The sequence below is a fragment of the Oncorhynchus kisutch genome, unplaced genomic scaffold (assembly GCF_002021735.2).
Source record: "Oncorhynchus kisutch isolate 150728-3 unplaced genomic scaffold, Okis_V2 Okis04b-Okis11a_hom, whole genome shotgun sequence".
NCBI classification, from domain to species: Eukaryota; Metazoa; Chordata; class Actinopteri; order Salmoniformes; family Salmonidae; genus Oncorhynchus; species Oncorhynchus kisutch.
This window is the reverse complement of record NW_022261981.1, coordinates 6,195,294-6,216,959: the sequence shown is the minus strand read 5'-3', so window position 1 is coordinate 6,216,959 and position 21,666 is coordinate 6,195,294. Positions and strand designations below refer to the sequence as shown.

General features: G+C 38.8%; 1 protein-coding gene across 1 annotated transcript in view; it reads left to right on the top strand.

Moving 5' to 3' along the window:
- The window catches only part of LOC116359713 (transcription elongation regulator 1-like protein), a 239,693-nt gene that overhangs the window by 195,101 nt on the left and 22,926 nt on the right, over positions 1-21,666 (top strand). The gene's annotated exons all lie outside the window — the stretch shown is intronic.

The following is a 21,666-nucleotide window of genomic DNA, read 5'->3' as shown; positions in this document are numbered from 1 at the left end:
CAATCAATTCATCAGGTTGGATATGTCAGTCAATCAATCAATCAATTCATCAGGTTGGATATGTCAATCAATCAATCAATCAATCAATTAATCAGGTTTTGTCCTGTCAATCAATCAATCAATTCATCAGGTTGGATATGTCAATCAATCAATCAATCAATCAATCCAATAATCAGATTTTGTCCTGTCAATCAATCAATCAATTAATCAGGTTGGATATGTCAGTCAATCAATATATAAATTAACACAGGGTTTCATGTTTCTGTACATACTGTATATTCATGTATTTATGACAATATTGTACTGCATAATGCACAATGCTCATTTTGTATTCGTCAGACTGAATAGTTGGTGCTTGAAATAAGCATTTAGTCCTACAGTCTGTGAAGAATATATTTCAACGTTACACAACCCTTGACCTTCTCAATAATATGTCATCGTTGTGAGAAACGTTCCTCTTTCTTACAGTAGGAGAACAGATCTACTGTACCGTGGGCTTCGTAGGTCTTTATATCTTTGTTTTTCGGGGAGGTTGACATCTCAACATCAAATGCTTTTATGTCTTCTTTCATCCTTCCTCATGTCTGGATAAAGGCTGAACCAATCTGTCCATCATTGATTTGAAGGGTAGCATCTAAAGAGATGAAATGTATCACTGTGGTGTGACAGACAGCACCTCCTTCACTCCGCTCTCAGTCAAGTAAACATACAGTGGGGAGAACAAGTATTTGCCTAACTGACGATTTTGCAGGTTTTCCTACTTACAAAGCACGTAGAGGTCTGTAATTTTTATCATAGGTACACTTCAACTGTGAGAGACAGAATCTGAAACAAAAATCCTGAAACTTGTTCTCCCCACTGTATCTCCCATGAGTACATGCATCTCCCATGAGTACATGTATCTCCCATGAGTACATGCATCTCCCATGAGTACATGCATCTCCCATGAGTACATGCATCTCCCATGAGTACATGCATCTCCCATGAGTACATGCATCTCCCATGAGTACATGCATCTCCCATGAGCACATGCATCTCCCATGAGTACTGTAGAAACAGACTGTGTTTCTGTGTGTGTGTGTGCAAGTGTGTGTGTGTGTGTGTGTGGGTGTGTGCATAGGTGTGCAAGTGTGTGTGTGTGCAAGTGTGTGTGTGTGTGTGTGCAAGTGTGTGTGTGTGTGTGTAGGTGTGCAAGTGTGTGTGTGTGTGTGTGTGTGTGTGTGTGTGTGTGTGTGTGTGTGTGTGTGTGTGTGTGTGTGTGTCTGTGCAAGTGTGCAAGTGTGTGTGCGTGCGTGTGCAAGTGTGTGTGTGTGTGTGTAGGTGTGCAAGTGTGTGTGTGTGTGTGTGTGTGTGTGTGTGTGTGTGTGTGTGTGTGTGTGTGTGTGTGTGTGTGTGTGTGTGTGTGTGTGTCTGTGCAAGTGTGCAAGTGTGTGTGCGTGCGTGTGTGTGTGTGTGTGTGTGTCTCCCATGAGTACATGCATCTCCCATGAGTACATGTATCTCCCATGAGTACATGCATCTCCCATGAGTACATGCATCTCCCATGAGTACATGCATCTCCCATGAGTACATGCATCTCCCATGAGTACATGCATCTCCCATGAGTACATGCATCTCCCATGAGCACATGCATCTCCCATGAGTACTGTAGAAACAGACTGTGTTTCTGTGTGTGTGTGTGCAAGTGTGTGTGTGTGTGTGTGTGGGTGTGTGCATAGGTGTGCAAGTGTGTGTGTGTGCAAGTGTGTGTGTGTGTGTGTGCAAGTGTGTGTGTGTGTGTGTAGGTGTGCAAGTGTGTGTGTGTGTGTGTGTGTGTGTGTGTGTGTGTGTGTGTGTGTGTGTGTGTGTGTCTGTGCAAGTGTGCAAGTGTGTGTGCGTGCGTGTGCAAGTGTGTGTGTGTGTGTGTAGGTGTGCAAGTGTGTGTGTGTGTGTGTGTGTGTGTGTGTGTGTGTGTGTGTGTGTGTGTGTGTGTGTGTGTGTGTGTGTGTGTGTGTCTGTGCAAGTGTGCAAGTGTGTGTGCGTGCGTGTGTGTGTGTGTGTGTGTGTGTGTGTGTGTGTGTGTGTGTGTGTGTGTGTGTGTCTCAGACTCTAGTAAGGTATCAGATCATCTCAGTATACATTATTTCATCTGTTTGTTCATCATCTACAGTCCTTGAGTAAAACATTTTAACATTTTAACATTTTAACATTTTAACATAGCAAGTGGAAAGTGCTGTAAAACATATTACCTCAATTACCTCGACTAACCGGTGCCCCCTGCACATTGACTCTGTACCCCCCTGTATATCGTCTCGCTATTGTTATTTTGCTGCTGCTCTTTAAATACTTGTTACTTTTATTTCTTAATCTTATTTATTTTTATTTTTTTAAACTGCATTGTTGGTTAGGGGCTCGTCAGTAAACATTTCACTGTGAGGTCTACTACACCTGTTGTATTCAGTGTTTCACTGTAAGGTCTACTACACCTGTTGTATTCAGTGTTTCACTGTAAGGTCTACTACACCTGTTGTATTCAGTGTTTCACTGTAAGGTCTACCTACACCTGTTGTATTCAGCATTTCACTGTAAGGTCTACTACACCTGTTGTATTCAGTGTTTCACTGTAAGGTCTACTACACCTGTTGTATTCAGTGTTTCACTGTAAGGTCTACTACACCTGTTGTATTCAGTGTTTCACTGTAAGGTCTACTACACCTGTTGTATTCAGTGTTTCACTGTTAGGTCTACTACACCTGTTGTATTCAGCATTTCACTGTAAGGTCTACTACACCTGTTGTATTCAGCATTTCACTGTGAGGTCTACTACACCTGTTGTATTCAGCATTTCACTGTAAGGTCTACTACACCTGTTGTATTCAGCATTTCACTGTAAGGTCTACTACACCTGTTGTATTCAGCATTTCACTGTGAGGTCTACTACACCTGTTGTATTCAGTATTTCACTGTTAGGTCTACTACACCTGTTGTATTCAGCATTTCACTGTAAGGTCTACTACACCTGTTGTATTCAGCATTTCACTGTTAGGTCTACTACACCTGTTGTATTCAGCATTTCACTGTTAGGTCTACTACACCTGTTGTATTCAGCATTTCACTGTGAGGTCTACTACACCTGTTGTATTCAGCATTTCACTGTGAGGTCTACTACACCTGTTGTATTCAGCATTTCACTGTGAGGTCTACTACACCTGTTGTATTCAGCATTTCACTGTAAGGTCTACTACACCTGTTGTATTCAGCATTTCACTGTGAGGTCTACTACACCTGTTGTATTCAGCATTTCACTGTAAGGTCTACTACACCTGTTGTATTCAGCATTTCACTGTAAGGTCTACTACACCTGTTGTATTCAGCATTTCACTGTGAGGTCTACTACACCTGTTGTATTCAGCATTTCACTGTAAGGTCTACTACACCTGTTGTATTCAGCATTTCACTGTGAGGTCTACTACACCTGTTGTATTCAGCATTTCACTGTGAGGTCTACTACACCTGTTGTATTCAGCATTTCACTGTTAGGTCTACTACACCTGTTGTATTCAGCATTTCACTGTGAGGTCTACTACACCTGTTGTATTCAGCATTTCACTGTTAGGTCTACTACACCTGTTGTATTCAGCATTTCACTGTAAGGTCTACTACACCTGTTGTATTCAGCATTTCACTGTGAGGTCTACTACACCTGTTGTATTCAGCATTTCACTGTTAGGTCTACTACACCTGTTGTATTCAGCATTTCACTGTGAGGTCTACTACACCTGTTGTATTCAGCATTTCACTGTGAGATCTACTACACCTGTTGTATTCAGCATTTCACTGTGAGATCTACTACACCTGTTGTATTCAGCATTTCACTGTGAGGTCTACTACACCTGTTGTATTCAGCATTTCACTGTGAGGTCTACTACACCTGTTGTATTCAGCATTTCACTGTGAGATCTACTACACCTGTTGTATTCAGCATTTCACTGTGAGGTCTACTACACCTGTTGTATTCAGCATTTCACTGTGAGGTCTACTACACCTGTTGTATTCAGCATTTCACTGTAAGGTCTACTACACCTGTTGTATTCAGCATTTCACTGTAAGGTCTACTACACCTGTTGTATTCAGCATTTCACTGTAAGGTCTACTACACCTGTTGTATTCAGCATTTCACTGTAAGGTCTACTACACCTGTTGTATTCAGCATTTCACTGTGAGGTCTACTACACCTGTTGTATTCAGCATTTCACTGTAAGGTCTACTACACCTGTTGTATTCAGCATTTCACTGTAAGGTCTACTACACCTGTTGTATTCAGCATTTCACTGTGAGGTCTACTACACCTGTTGTATTCAGCATTTCACTGTAAGGCCTACTACACCTGTTGTATTCAGTATTTCACTGTAAGGTCTACTACACCTGTTGTATTCAGCATTTCACTGTAAGGTCTACTACACCTGTTGTATTCAGCATTTCACTGTAAGGTCTACTACACCTGTTGTATTCAGCATTTCACTGTAAGGTCTACTACACCTGTTGTATTCAGCATTTCACTGTGAGGTCTACTACACCTGTTGTATTCAGCATTTCACTGTAAGGCCTACTACACCTGTTGTATTCAGTATTTCACTGTAAGGTCTACTACACCTGTTGTATTCAGCATTTCACTGTAAGGTCTACTACACCTGTTGTATTCAGCATTTCACTGTAAGGTCTACTACACCTGTTGTATTCAGCATTTCACTGTAAGGTCTACTACACCTGTTGTATTCAGCATTTCACTGTAAGGTCTACTACACCTGTTGTATTCAGCATTTCACTGTAAGGTCTACTACACCTGTTGTATTCAGCATTTCACTGTACGGTCTACTACTCCTGTTGTATTCAGCATTTCACTGTTAGGTCTACTACACCTGTTGTATTCAGCATTTCACTGTAAGGTCTACTACACCTGTTGTATTCAGCATTTCACTGTAAGGTCTACTACACCTGTTGTATTCAGCATTTCACTGTAAGGTCTACTACACCTGTTGTATTCAGCATTTCACTGTAAGGTCTACTACACCTGTTGTATTCAGCATTTCACTGTAAGGTCTACTACACCTGTTGTATTCAGCATTTCACTGTAAGGTCTACTACACCTGTTGTATTCAGCATTTCACTGTAAGGTCTACTACACCTGTTGTATTCAGCATTTCACTGTAAGGTCTACTACACCTGTTGTATTCAGCATTTCACTGTAAGGTCTACTACACCTGTTGTATTCAGCATTTCACTGTAAGGTCTACTACACCTGTTGTATTCAGCATTTCACTGTAAGGTCTACTACACCTGTTGTATTCAGCATTTCACTGTGAGGTCTACTACACCTGTTGTATTCAGCATTTCACTGTAAGGTCTACTACAACTGTTGTATTCAGTATTTCACTGTAAGGTCTACTACACCCGTTGTATTCAGCATTTCACTGTAAGGTCTACTACACCTGTTGTATTCAGCATTTCACTGTAAGGTCTACTACACCTGTTGTATTCAGCATTTCACTGTAAGGTCTACTACACCTGTTGTATTCAGCATTTCACTGTAAGGTCTACTACACCTGTTGTATTCAGTGTTTCACTGTAAGGTCTACTACACCTGTTGTATTCAGTGTTTCACTGTAAGGTCTACTACACCTGTTGTATTCAGCATTTCACTGTAAGGTCTACTACACCTGTTGTATTCAGCATTTCACTGTAAGGTCTACTACACCTGTTGTATTCAGCATTTCACTGTGAGGTCTACTACATCTGTTGTATTCAGCATTTCACTGTGAGGTCTACTACACCTGTTGTATTCAGCATTTCACTGTGAGGTCTACTACACCTGTTGTATTCAGCATTTCACTGTAAGGTCTACTACACCTGTTGTATTCAGCATTTCACTGTGAGGTCTACTACACCTGTTGTATTCAGCATTTCACTGTGAGGTCTACTACACCTGTTGTATTCAGCATTTCACTGTAAGGTCTACTACACCTGTTGTATTCAGCATTTCACTGTAAGGTCTACTACACCTGTTGTATTCAGCATTTCACTGTAAGGCCTACTACACCTGTTGTATTCAGCATTTCACTGTAAGGTCTACTACACCTGTTGTATTCATCATTTCACTGTAAGGTCTACTACACCTGTTGTATTCAGCATTTCACTGTAAGGTCTACTACACCTGTTGTATTCATCATTTCACTGTAAGGTCTACCTACACCTGTTGTATTCAGCAATTCACTGTAAGGTCTACTACACCTGTTGTATTCAGCATTTCACCTTGAGGTCTCCACCTGTTGTATTCGGTGCCTCATAACATTTGATTTGATTCAGCCAACTTTACACAACTGAGGGAAGCATTGGAGTCATCACGGGCCAATATCCCTGTGGAACGCTTTAGACACCTTGTAGAGTCCATGCGCCGATTAATTGAGGATGTTCTGAGGGCAAAAGGGGGTGCAACTCGATGTTAGGAAGGTGTTCCTAATATTTTGTCCACTCAGTATGTACCTCTATTCTCTTACCATAGACATCCTTATGTTGCATATATCTATGCTCGTACTATAGATCACTCTAAGCTGCATATATCTATGCTCGTACTATAGATCACTCTATACTGCATATCTCTATGCTCGTACTATAGATCACTCTAAGCTGCATATTTCTATGCTCGTTCTATAGATAACTCTTTACTGCATATATCTATGCTTGTTCTATAGATAACTCTATCCTGCATATATCTATGCTCGTACTATAGATAACTCTAAGCTGCATATTAATTTGTTAGTCTCATTCCTTACTGTGTTTAGTGTTTAGTAAATATTGACACAACTGGAACATGGGTAGTGGCAGAATCCAATTTGTTCACCTTTTAGACTACCCATTGTGTATTGTCCTTCATTATAGCTCTCCTCTGTGTGTGTGTGTGTGTGTGTGTGTGTGTGTGTGTGACTCCTAATTAGATTGCAGAGAACTAGTATTGATTTTGCTATTGTGCTCCATCAATATTCACACCGCCATCAGGCTGCAATAAATATCCCTGATTTGTTATGTCCCAGCTGGAATACATTCAATAACATATCTGTGGAAGATATTAACATCAGTTCAACATTACTGCTGTATACCTGAAGAGGAGAGAAGAGCTTTACCTGAAAGGAATGTAGATGATACTAACACCAGGTCAACATTGTACTGTAAACCTGACAGGAATGTAGAAGATACTAATATCAGGTCAACATTGTACTGTAAACCTGACAGGAATGTAGAAGATACTAACACCAGGTCAACATTGTACTGTAAACCTGACAGGAATGTAGAAGATACTAACATCAGGTCAACATTGTACTGTATACCTGAAGAAGAGAGAAGAGCTTTACCTGAAAGGAATGTAGAAGATACTAACACCAGGTCAACATTGTACTGTATACCTGACAGGAATGTAGAAGATACTAACATCAGGTCAACATTGTACTGTATACCTGACAGGAATGTAGAAGATACTAACATCAGGTCAACATTGTACTGTATACCTGAAAGGAATGTAGAAGATACTAACATCAGGTCAACATTGTACTGTATACCTGAAAGGAATGTAGAAGATACTAACATCAGGTCAACATTGTACTGTATACCTGACAGGAATGTAGAAGATGCTAACATCAGGTCAACATTGTACTGTATACCTGACAGGAATGTAGAAAATACTAACATCAGGTCAACATTGTACTGTATACCTGACAGGAATGTAGAAGATACTAACATCAGGTCAACATTGTACTGTATACCTGACAGGAATGTAGAAGATACTAACATCAGGTCAACATTGTACTGTATACCTGAAAGGAATGTAGAAGATACTAACATCAGGTCAACATTGTACTGTATACCTGAAAGGAATGTAGAAGATACTAACATCAGGTCAACATTGTACTGTATACCTGACAGGAATGTAGAAGATACTAACATCAGGTCAACATTGTACTGTATACCTGACAGGAATGTAGAAAATACTAACATCAGGTCAACATTGTACTGTATACCTGACAGGAATGTAGAAGATACTAACATCAGGTCAACATTGTACTGTATACCTGACAGGAATGTAGAAGATATTAACATCAGGACAACATTGTACTGTATACCTGACAGGAATGTAGAAGATACTAACACCAGGTCAACATTGTACTGTAAACCTGACAGGAATGTAGAAGATACTAACACCAGGTCAACATTGTACTGTAAACCTGACAGGAATGTAGAAGATACTAACATCAGGTCAACATTGTACTGTATACCTGAAGAAGAGAGAAGAGCTTTACCTGAAAGGAATGTAGAAGATACTAACACCAGGTCAACATTGTACTGTATACCTGACAGGAATGTAGAAGATACTAACACCAGGACAACATTGTACTGTAAACCTGACAGGAATGTAGAAGATACTAACACCAGGTCAACATTGTACTATAAACCTGACAGGAATGTAGAAGATACTAACACCAGGTCAACATTGTACTGTAAACCTGACAGGAATGTAGAAGATACTAACACCAGGACAACATTGTACTGTAAACCTGACAGGAATGAAGAAGATACTAACACCAGGACAACATTGTACTGTATACCTGACAGGAATGTAGAAGATACTAACACCAGGTCAACATTGTACTGTAAACCTGACAGGAATGTAGAAGATACTAACACCAGGACAACATTGTACTGTAAACCTGACAGGAATGTAGAAGATACTAACATCAGGTCAACATTGTACTGTATACCTGACAGGAATGTAGAAGATACTAACACCAGGTCAACATTGTACTGTAAACCTGACAGGAATGTAGAAGATACTAACACCAGGTCAACATTGTACTGTAAACCTGACAGGAATGTAGAAGATACTAACACCAGGTCAACATTGTACTGTAAACCTGACAGGAATGTAGAAGATACTAACACCAGGACAACATTGTACTGTAAACCTGACAGGAATGTAGAAGATACTAACATCAGGTCAACATTGTACTGTATACCTGACAGGAATGTAGAAGATACTAACATCAGGTCAACATTGTACTGTAAACCTGACAGGAATGTAGAAGATACTAACACCAGGACAACATTGTACTGTAAACCTGACAGGAATGTAGAAGATACTAACACCAGGTCAACATTGTACTGTAAACCTGACAGGAATGTAGAAGATACTAACACCAGGTCAACATTGTACTGTATACCTGACAGGAATGTAGAAGATACTAACACCAGGTCAACATTGTACTGTATACCTGACAGGAATGTAGAAGATACTAACATCAGGTCAACATTGTACTGTAAACCTGACAGGAATGTAGAAGATACTAACACCAGGTCAACATTGTACTGTATACCTGACAGGAATGTAGAAGATACTAACACCAGGTCAACATTGTACTGTATACCTGACAGGAATGTAGAAGATACTAACATCAGGTCAACATTGTACTGTAAACCTGACAGGAATGTAGAAGATACTAACACCAGGTCAACATTGTACTGTAAACCTGACAGGAATGTAGAAGATACTAACATCAGGTCAACATTGTACTGTATACCTGAAGAAGAGAGAAGAGCTTTACCTGAAAGGAATGTAGAAGATACTAACACCAGGTCAACATTGTACTGTATACCTGACAGGAATGTAGAAGATACTAACATCAGGTCAACATTGTACTGTATACCTGACAGGAATGTAGAAGATACTAACATCAGGTCAACATTGTACTGTATACCTGAAAGGAATGTAGAAGATACTAACATCAGGTCAACATTGTACTGTATACCTGAAAGGAATGTAGAAGATACTAACATCAGGTCAACATTGTACTGTATACCTGACAGGAATGTAGAAGATGCTAACATCAGGTCAACATTGTACTGTATACCTGACAGGAATGTAGAAAATACTAACATCAGGTCAACATTGTACTGTATACCTGACAGGAATGTAGAAGATACTAACATCAGGTCAACATTGTACTGTATATCTGACAGGAATGTAGAAGATACTAACATCAGGTCAACATTGTACTGTATACCTGAAAGGAATGTAGAATATACTAACATCAGGTCAACATTGTACTGTATACCTGAAAGGAATGTAGAAGATACTAACATCAGGTCAACATTGTACTGTATACCTGACAGGAATGTAGAAGATACTAACATCAGGTCAACATTGTACTGTATACCTGACAGGAATGTAGAAAATACTAACATCAGGTCAACATTGTACTGTATACCTGACAGGAATGTAGAAGATGCTAACATCAGGTCAACATTGTACTGTATACCTGACAGGAATGTAGAAGATATTAACATCAGGACAACATTGTACTGTATACCTGACAGGAATGTAGAAGATACTAACACCAGGTCAACATTGTACTGTAAACCTGACAGGAATGTAGAAGATACTAACACCAGGTCAACATTGTACTGTAAACCTGACAGGAATGTAGAAGATACTAACATCAGGTCAACATTGTACTGTATACCTGAAGAAGAGAGAAGAGCTTTACCTGAAAGGAATGTAGAAGATACTAACACCAGGTCAACATTGTACTGTATACCTGACAGGAATGTAGAAGATACTAACATCAGGTCAACATTGTACTGTAAACCTGACAGGAATGTAGAAGATACTAACACCAGGTCAACATTGTACTGTATACCTGACAGGAATGTAGAAGATACTAACACCAGGTCAACATTGTACTGTATACCTGACAGGAATGTAGAAGATACTAACATCAGGTCAACATTGTACTGTAAACCTGACAGGAATGTAGAAGATACTAACACCAGGTCAACATTGTACTGTAAACCTGACAGGAATGTAGAAGATACTAACATCAGGTCAACATTGTACTGTATACCTGAAGAAGAGAGAAGAGCTTTACCTGAAAGGAATGTAGAAGATACTAACACCAGGTCAACATTGTACTGTATACCTGACAGGAATGTAGAAGATACTAACATCAGGTCAACATTGTACTGTATACCTGACAGGAATGTAGAAGATACTAACATCAGGTCAACATTGTACTGTATACCTGACAGGAATGTAGAAGATACTAACATCAGGTCAACATTGTACTGTATACCTGAAAGGAATGTAGAAGATACTAACATCAGGTCAACATTGTACTGTATACCTGAAAGGAATGTAGAAGATACTAACATCAGGTCAACATTGTACTGTATACCTGACAGGAATGTAGAAGATACTAACACCAGGACAACATTGTACTGTAAACCTGACAGGAATGTAGAAGATACTAACACCAGGTCAACATTGTACTATAAACCTGACAGGAATGTAGAAGATACTAACACCAGGTCAACATTGTACTGTAAACCTGACAGGAATGTAGAAGATACTAACACCAGGACAACATTGTACTGTAAACCTGACAGGAATGAAGAAGATACTAACACCAGGAAAACATTGTACTGTAAACCTGACAGGAATGTAGAAGATACTAACATCAGGTCAACATTGTACTGTATACCTGACAGGAATGTAGAAGATACTAACACCAGGTCAACATTGTACTGTAAACCTGACAGGAATGTAGAAGATACTAACACCAGGACAACATTGTACTGTAAACCTGACAGGAATGAAGAAGATACTAACACCAGGAAAACATTGTACTGTAAACCTGACAGGAATGTAGAAGATACTAACATCAGGTCAACATTGTACTGTATACCTGACAGGAATGTAGAAGATACTAACACCAGGTCAACATTGTACTGTAAACCTGACAGGAATGTAGAAGATACTAACACCAGGTCAACATTTTACTGTAAACCTGACAGGAATGTAGAAGATACTAACACCAGGTCAACATTGTACTGTAAACCTGACAGGAATGTAGAAGATACTAACACCAGGTCAACATTGTACTGTAAACCTGACAGGAATGTAGAAGATACTAACACCAGGTCAACATTGTACTGTATACCTGACAGGAATGTAGAAGATACTAACACCAGGTCAACATTGTACTGTATACCTGACAGGAATGTAGAAGATACTAACATCAGGTCAACATTGTACTGTAAACCTGACAGGAATGTAGAAGATACTAACACCAGGTCAACATTGTACTGTATACCTGACAGGAATGTAGAAGATACTAACACCAGGTCAACATTGTACTGTATACCTGACAGGAATGTAGAAGATACTAACATCAGGTCAACATTGTACTGTAAACCTGACAGGAATGTAGAAGATACTAACACCAGGTCAACATTGTACTGTAAACCTGACAGGAATGTAGAAGATACTAACATCAGGTCAACATTGTACTGTATACCTGAAGAAGAGAGAAGAGCTTTACCTGAAAGGAATGTAGAAGATACTAACACCAGGTCAACATTGTACTGTATACCTGACAGGAATGTAGAAGATACTAACATCAGGTCAACATTGTACTGTATACCTGACAGGAATGTAGAAGATACTAACATCAGGTCAACATTGTACTGTATACCTGAAAGGAATGTAGAAGATACTAACATCAGGTCAACATTGTACTGTATACCTGAAAGGAATGTAGAAGATACTAACATCAGGTCAACATTGTACTGTATACCTGACAGGAATGTAGAAGATGCTAACATCAGGTCAACATTGTACTGTATACCTGACAGGAATGTAGAAAATACTAACATCAGGTCAACATTGTACTGTATACCTGACAGGAATGTAGAAGATACTAACATCAGGTCAACATTGTACTGTATATCTGACAGGAATGTAGAAGATACTAACATCAGGTCAACATTGTACTGTATACCTGAAAGGAATGTAGAATATACTAACATCAGGTCAACATTGTACTGTATACCTGAAAGGAATGTAGAAGATACTAACATCAGGTCAACATTGTACTGTATACCTGACAGGAATGTAGAAGATACTAACATCAGGTCAACATTGTACTGTATACCTGACAGGAATGTAGAAAATACTAACATCAGGTCAACATTGTACTGTATACCTGACAGGAATGTAGAAGATGCTAACATCAGGTCAACATTGTACTGTATACCTGACAGGAATGTAGAAGATATTAACATCAGGACAACATTGTACTGTATACCTGACAGGAATGTAGAAGATACTAACACCAGGTCAACATTGTACTGTAAACCTGACAGGAATGTAGAAGATACTAACACCAGGTCAACATTGTACTGTAAACCTGACAGGAATGTAGAAGATACTAACATCAGGTCAACATTGTACTGTATACCTGAAGAAGAGAGAAGAGCTTTACCTGAAAGGAATGTAGAAGATACTAACACCAGGTCAACATTGTACTGTATACCTGACAGGAATGTAGAAGATACTAACATCAGGTCAACATTGTACTGTAAACCTGACAGGAATGTAGAAGATACTAACACCAGGTCAACATTGTACTGTATACCTGACAGGAATGTAGAAGATACTAACACCAGGTCAACATTGTACTGTATACCTGACAGGAATGTAGAAGATACTAACATCAGGTCAACATTGTACTGTAAACCTGACAGGAATGTAGAAGATACTAACACCAGGTCAACATTGTACTGTAAACCTGACAGGAATGTAGAAGATACTAACATCAGGTCAACATTGTACTGTATACCTGAAGAAGAGAGAAGAGCTTTACCTGAAAGGAATGTAGAAGATACTAACACCAGGTCAACATTGTACTGTATACCTGACAGGAATGTAGAAGATACTAACATCAGGTCAACATTGTACTGTATACCTGACAGGAATGTAGAAGATACTAACATCAGGTCAACATTGTACTGTATACCTGACAGGAATGTAGAAGATACTAACATCAGGTCAACATTGTACTGTATACCTGAAAGGAATGTAGAAGATACTAACATCAGGTCAACATTGTACTGTATACCTGAAAGGAATGTAGAAGATACTAACATCAGGTCAACATTGTACTGTATACCTGACAGGAATGTAGAAGATACTAACACCAGGACAACATTGTACTGTAAACCTGACAGGAATGTAGAAGATACTAACACCAGGTCAACATTGTACTATAAACCTGACAGGAATGTAGAAGATACTAACACCAGGTCAACATTGTACTGTAAACCTGACAGGAATGTAGAAGATACTAACACCAGGACAACATTGTACTGTAAACCTGACAGGAATGAAGAAGATACTAACACCAGGAAAACATTGTACTGTAAACCTGACAGGAATGTAGAAGATACTAACATCAGGTCAACATTGTACTGTATACCTGACAGGAATGTAGAAGATACTAACACCAGGTCAACATTGTACTGTAAACCTGACAGGAATGTAGAAGATACTAACACCAGGTCAACATTTTACTGTAAACCTGACAGGAATGTAGAAGATACTAACACCAGGTCAACATTGTACTGTAAACCTGACAGGAATGTAGAAGATACTAACACCAGGACAACATTGTACTGTAAACCTGACAGGAATGTAGAAGATACTAACATCAGGTCAACATTGTACTGTATACCTGACAGGAATGTAGAAGATACTAACATCAGGTCAACATTGTACTGTAAACCTGACAGGAATGTAGAAGATACTAACACCAGGTCAACATTGTACTGTAAACCTGACAGGAATGTAGAAGATACTAACACCAGGTCAACATTGTACTGTATACCTGACAGGAATGTAGAAGATACTAACACCAGGTCAACATTGTACTGTATACCTGACAGGAATGTAGAAGATACTAACATCAGGTCAACATTGTACTGTAAACCTGACAGGAATGTAGAAGATACTAACACCAGGTCAACATTGTACTGCATACCTGACAGGAATGTAGAAGATACTAACACCAGGTCAACATTGTACTGTATACCTGACAGGAATGTAGAAGATACTAACATCAGGTCAACATTGTACTGTAAACCTGACAGGAATGTAGAAGATACTAACACCAGGTCAACATTGTACTGTAAACCTGACAGGAATGTAGAAGATACTAACATCAGGTCAACATTGTACTGTATACCTGAAGAAGAGAGAAGAGCTTTACCTGAAAGGAATGTAGAAGATACTAACACCAGGTCAACATTGTACTGTATACCTGACAGGAATGTAGAAGATACTAACATCAGGTCAACATTGTACTGTATACCTGACAGGAATGTAGAAGATACTAACATCAGGTCAACATTGTACTGTATACCTGAAAGGAATGTAGAAGATACTAACATCAGGTCAACATTGTACTGTATACCTGAAAGGAATGTAGAAGATACTAACATCAGGTCAACATTGTACTGTATACCTGACAGGAATGTAGAAGATGCTAACATCAGGTCAACATTGTACTGTATACCTGACAGGAATGTAGAAAATACTAACATCAGGTCAACATTGTACTGTATACCTGACAGGAATGTAGAAGATACTAACATCAGGTCAACATTGTACTGTATACCTGACAGGAATGTAGAAGATACTAACATCAGGTCAACATTGTACTGTATACCTGAAAGGAATGTAGAAGATACTAACATCAGGTCAACATTGTACTGTATACCTGAAAGGAATGTAGAAGATACTAACATCAGGTCAACATTGTACTGTATACCTGACAGGAATGTAGAAGATACTAACATCAGGTCAACATTGTACTGTATACCTGACAGGAATGTAGAAAATACTAACATCAGGTCAACATTGTACTGTATACCTGACAGGAATGTAGAAGATACTAACATCAGGTCAACATTGTACTGTATACCTGACAGGAATGTAGAAGATATTAACATCAGGACAACATTGTACTGTATACCTGACAGGAATGTAGAAGATACTAACACCAGGTCAACATTGTACTGTAAACCTGACAGGAATGTAGAAGATACTAACACCAGGTCAACATTGTACTGTAAACCTGACAGGAATGTAGAAGATACTAACATCAGGTCAACATTGTACTGTATACCTGAAGAAGAGAGAAGAGCTTAACCTGAAAGGAATGTAGAAGATACTAACACCAGGTCAACATTGTACTGTATACCTGACAGGAATGTAGAAGATACTAACACCAGGACAACATTGTACTGTAAACCTGACAGGAATGTAGAAGATACTAACACCAGGTCAACATTGTACTATAAACCTGACAGGAATGTAGAAGATACTAACACCAGGTCAACATTGTACTGTAAACCTGACAGGAATGTAGAAGATACTAACACCAGGTCAACATTGTACTGTAAACCTGACAGGAATGTAGAAGATACTAACATCAGGTCAACATTGTACTGTATACCTGAAGAAGAGAGAAGAGCTTTACCTGAAAGGAATGTAGAAGATACTAACACCAGGTCAACATTGTACTGTATACCTGACAGGAATGTAGAAGATACTAACATCAGGTCAACATTGTACTGTAAACCTGACAGGAATGTAGAAGATACTAACACCAGGTCAACATTGTACTGTATACCTGACAGGAATGTAGAAGATACTAACACCAGGTCAACATTGTACTGTATACCTGACAGGAATGTAGAAGATACTAACATCAGGTCAACATTGTACTGTAAACCTGACAGGAATGTAGAAGATACTAACACCAGGTCAACATTGTACTGTAAACCTGACAGGAATGTAGAAGATACTAACATCAGGTCAACATTGTACTGTATACCTGAAGAAGAGAGAAGAGCTTTACCTGAAAGGAATGTAGAAGATACTAACACCAGGTCAACATTGTACTGTATACCTGACAGGAATGTAGAAGATACTAACATCAGGTCAACATTGTACTGTATACCTGACAGGAATGTAGAAGATACTAACATCAGGTCAACATTGTACTGTATACCTGAAAGGAATGTAGAAGATACTAACATCAGGTCAACATTGTACTGTATACCTGAAAGGAATGTAGAAGATACTAACATCAGGTCAACATTGTACTGTATACCTGACAGGAATGTAGAGATACTAACATCAGGTCAACATTGTACTGTATACCTGACAGGAATGTAGAAGATACTAACATCAGGTTCAACATTGTACTGTATACCTGAAAGGAATGTAGAAGATACTAACATCAGGTCAACATTGTACTGTATACCTGAAAGGAATTTAGAAGATACTAACATCAGGTCAACATTGTACTGTATACCTGACAGGAATGTAGAAGATAGCTAACATCAGGTCAACATTGTACTGTATACCTGACAGGAATGTAGAAAATACTAACATCAGGTCAAACATTGTACTGTATACCTGACAGGAATGTAGAAGATACTAACTCAGGTCAACATTGTACTGTATACCTGACAGGAATGTAGAAGATACTAAGCATCAGGTCAACATTGTACTGTATACCTGACAGGAATGTAGAAGATACTAACATCAGGTCAACATTGTACTGTATACCTGAAAGGAATGTAGAAGATACTAAACATCAGGTCAACATTGTACTGTATACCTGACAGGAATGTAGAAGATACTAACATCAGGTCAACATTGTACTGTATAGTATACCTGACAGGAATGTAGAAGATACTAACATCAGGTCAACATTGTACTGTATACCTGACAGGAATGTAGAAAATACTAACATCAGGTCAACATTGTACTGTATACCTGACAGGAATGTAGAAGATACTAACATCAGGTCAACATTGTACTGTATACCTGACAGGAATGTAGAAGATATTAACATCAGGACAACATTGTACTGTATACCTGACAGGAATGTAGAAGATACTAACACCAGGTCAACATTGTACTGTAAACCTGACAGGAATGTAGAAGATACTAACACCAGGTCAACATTGTACTGTAAACCTGACAGGAATGTAGAAGATACTAACATCAGGTCAACATTGTACTGTATACCTGAAGAAGAGAGAAGAGCTTTACCTGAAAGGAATGTAGAAGATACTAACACCAGGTCAACATTGTACTGTATACCTGACAGGAATGTAGAAGATACTAACATCAGGTCAACATTGTACTGTAAACCTGACAGGAATGTAGAAGATACTAACACCAGGTCAACATTGTACTGTATACCTGACAGAATGTAGAAGATACTAACACCAGGTCAACATTGTACTGTATACCTGACAGGAATGTAGAAGATACTAACATCAGGTCAACATTGTACTGTAAACCTGACAGGAATGTAGAAGATACTAACACCAGGTCAACATTGTACTGTAAACCTGACAGGAATGTAGAAGATACTAACATCAGGTCAACATTGTACTGTATACCTGAAGAAGAGAGAAGAGCTTTACCTGAAAGGAATGTAGAAGATACTAACACCAGGTCAACATTGTACTGTATACCTGACAGGAATGTAGAAGATACTAACATCAGGTCAACATTGTACTGTATACCTGACAGGAATGTAGAAGATACTAACATCAGGTCAACATTGTACTGTATACCTGAAAGGAATGTAGAAGATACTAACATCAGGTCAACATTGTACTGTATACCTGAAAGGAATGTAGAAGATACTAACATCAGGTCAACATTGTACTGTATACCTGACAGGAATGTAGAAGATGCTAACATCAGGTCAACATTGTACTGTATACCTGACAGGAATGTAGAAAATACTAACATCAGGTCAACATTGTACTGTATACCTGACAGGAATGTAGAAGATACTAACATCAGGTCAATATTGTACTGTATACCTGACAGGAATGTAGAAGATACTAACATCAGGTCAACATTGTACTGTATACCTGAAAGGAATGTAGAAGATACTAACATCAGGTCAACATTGTACTGTATACCTGAAGGAATGTAGAAGATACTAACATCAGGTCAACATTGTACTGTATACCTGACAGGAATGTAGAAGATACTAACATCAGGTCAACATTGTACTGTATACCTGACAGGAATGTAGAAAATACTAACATCAGGTCAACATTGTACTGTATACCTGACAGGAATGTAGAAGATACTAACATCAGGTCAACATTGTACTGTAAACCTGACAGGAATGTAGAAGATACTAACACCAGGTCAACATTGTACTGTAAACCTGACAGGAATGTAGAAGATACTAACATCAGGTCAACATTGTACTGTATACCTGAAGAAGAGAGAAGAGCTTTACCTGAAAGGAATGTAGAAGATACTAACACCAGGTCAACATTGTACTGTATACCTGACAGGAATGTAGAAGATACTAACACCAGGACAACATTGTACTGTAAACCTGACAGGAATGTAGAAGATACTAACACCAGGTCAACATTGTACTATAAACCTGACAGGAATGTAGAAGATACTAACACCAGGTCAACATTGTACTGTAAACCTGACAGGAATGTAGAAGATACTAACACCAGGACAACATTGTACTGTAAACCTGACAGGAATGAAGAAGATACTAACACCAGGACAACATTGTACTGTAAACCTGACAGGAATGTAGAAGATACTAACATCAGGTCAACATTGTACTGTATACCTGACAGGAATGTAGAAGATACTAACACCAGGTCAACATTGTACTGTAAACCTGACAGGAATGTAGAAGATACTAACACCAGGTCAACATTGTACTGTAAACCTGACAGGAATGTAGAAGATACTAACACCAGGTCAACATTGTACTGTAAACCTGACAGGAATGTAGAAGATACTAACACCAGGACAACATTGTACTGTAAACCTGACAGGAATGTAGAAGATACTAACATCAGGTCAACATTGTACTGTATACCTGACAGGAATGTAGAAGATACTAACATCAGGTCAACATTGTACTGTAAACCTGACAGGAATGTAGAAGATACTAACACCAGGTCAACATTGTACTGTAAACCTGACAGGAATGTAGAAGATACTAACACCAGGTCAACATTGTACTGTAAACCTGACAGGAATGTAGAAGATACTAACACCAGGACAACATTGTACTGTAAACCTGACAGGAATGTAGAAGATACTAACATCAGGTCAACATTGTACTGTATACCTGACAGGAATGTAGAAGATACTAACATCAGGTCAACATTGTACTGTAAACCTGACAGGAATGTAGAAGATACTAACACCAGGACAACATTGTACTGTAAACCTGACAGGAATGTAGAAGATACTAACACCAGGTCAACATTGTACTGTAAACCTGACAGGAATGTAGAAGATACTAACACCAGGTCAACATTGTACTGTAAACCTGACAGGAATGTAGAAGATACTAACACCAGGTCAACATTGTACTGTATACCTGACAGGAATGTAGAAGATACTAACACCAGGTCAACATTGCACTGTATACCTGACAGGAATGTAGAAGATACTAACATCAGGTCAACATTGTACTGTAAACCTGACAGGAATGTAGAAGATACTAACACCAGGTCAACATTGTACTGTAAACCTGACAGGAATGTAGAAGATACTAACACCAGGTCAACATTGTACTGTAAACCTGACAGGAATGTAGAAGATACTAACACCAGGTCAACATTGTACTGTAAACCTGACAGGAATGTAGAAGATACTAACACCAGGACAACATTGTACTGTAAACCTGACAGGAATGTAGAAGATACTAACATCAGGTCAACATTGTACTGTATACCTGACAGGAATGTAGAAGATACTAACATCAGGTCAACATTGTACTGTAAACCTGACAGGAATGTAGAAGATACTAACACCAGGTCAACATTGTACTGTAAACCTGACAGGAATGTAGAAGATACTAACACCAGGTCAACATTGTACTGTAAACCTGACAGGAATGTAGAAGATACTAACACCAGGACAACATTGTACTGTAAACCTGACAGGAATGTAGAAGATACTAACATCAGGTCAACATTGTACTGTATACCTGACAGGAATGTAGAAGATACTAACATCAGGTCAACATTGTACTGTAAACCCGACAGGAATGTAGAAGATACTAACACCAGGACAACATTGTACTGTAAACCTGACAGGAATGTAGAAGATACTAACACCAGGTCAACATTGTACTGTAAACCTGACAGGAATGTAGAAGATACTAACACCAGGTCAACATTGTACTGTAAACCTGACAGGAATGTAGAAGATACTAACACCAGGTCAACATTGTACTGTATACCTGACAGGAATGTAGAAGATACTAACACCAGGTCAACATTGTACTGTATACCTGACAGGAATGTAGAAGATACTAACATCAGGTCAACATTGTACTGTAAACCTGACAGGAATGTAGAAGATACTAACATCAGGTCAACATTGTACTGTAAACCTGACAGGAATGTAGAAGATACTAACATCAGGTCAACATTGTACTGTAAACCTGACAGGAATGTAGAAGATACTAACATCAGGTCAACATTGTACTGTAAACCTGACAGGAATGTAGAAGATACTAACACCAGGTCAACATTGTACTGTAAACCTGACAGGAATGTAGAAGATACTAACATCAGGTCAACATTGTACTGTATACCTGAAGAAGAGAGAAGAGCTTTACCTGAAAGGAATGTAGAAGATACTAACACCAGGTCAACATTGTACTGTATACCTGACAGGAATGTAGAAGATACTAACACCAGGACAACATTGTA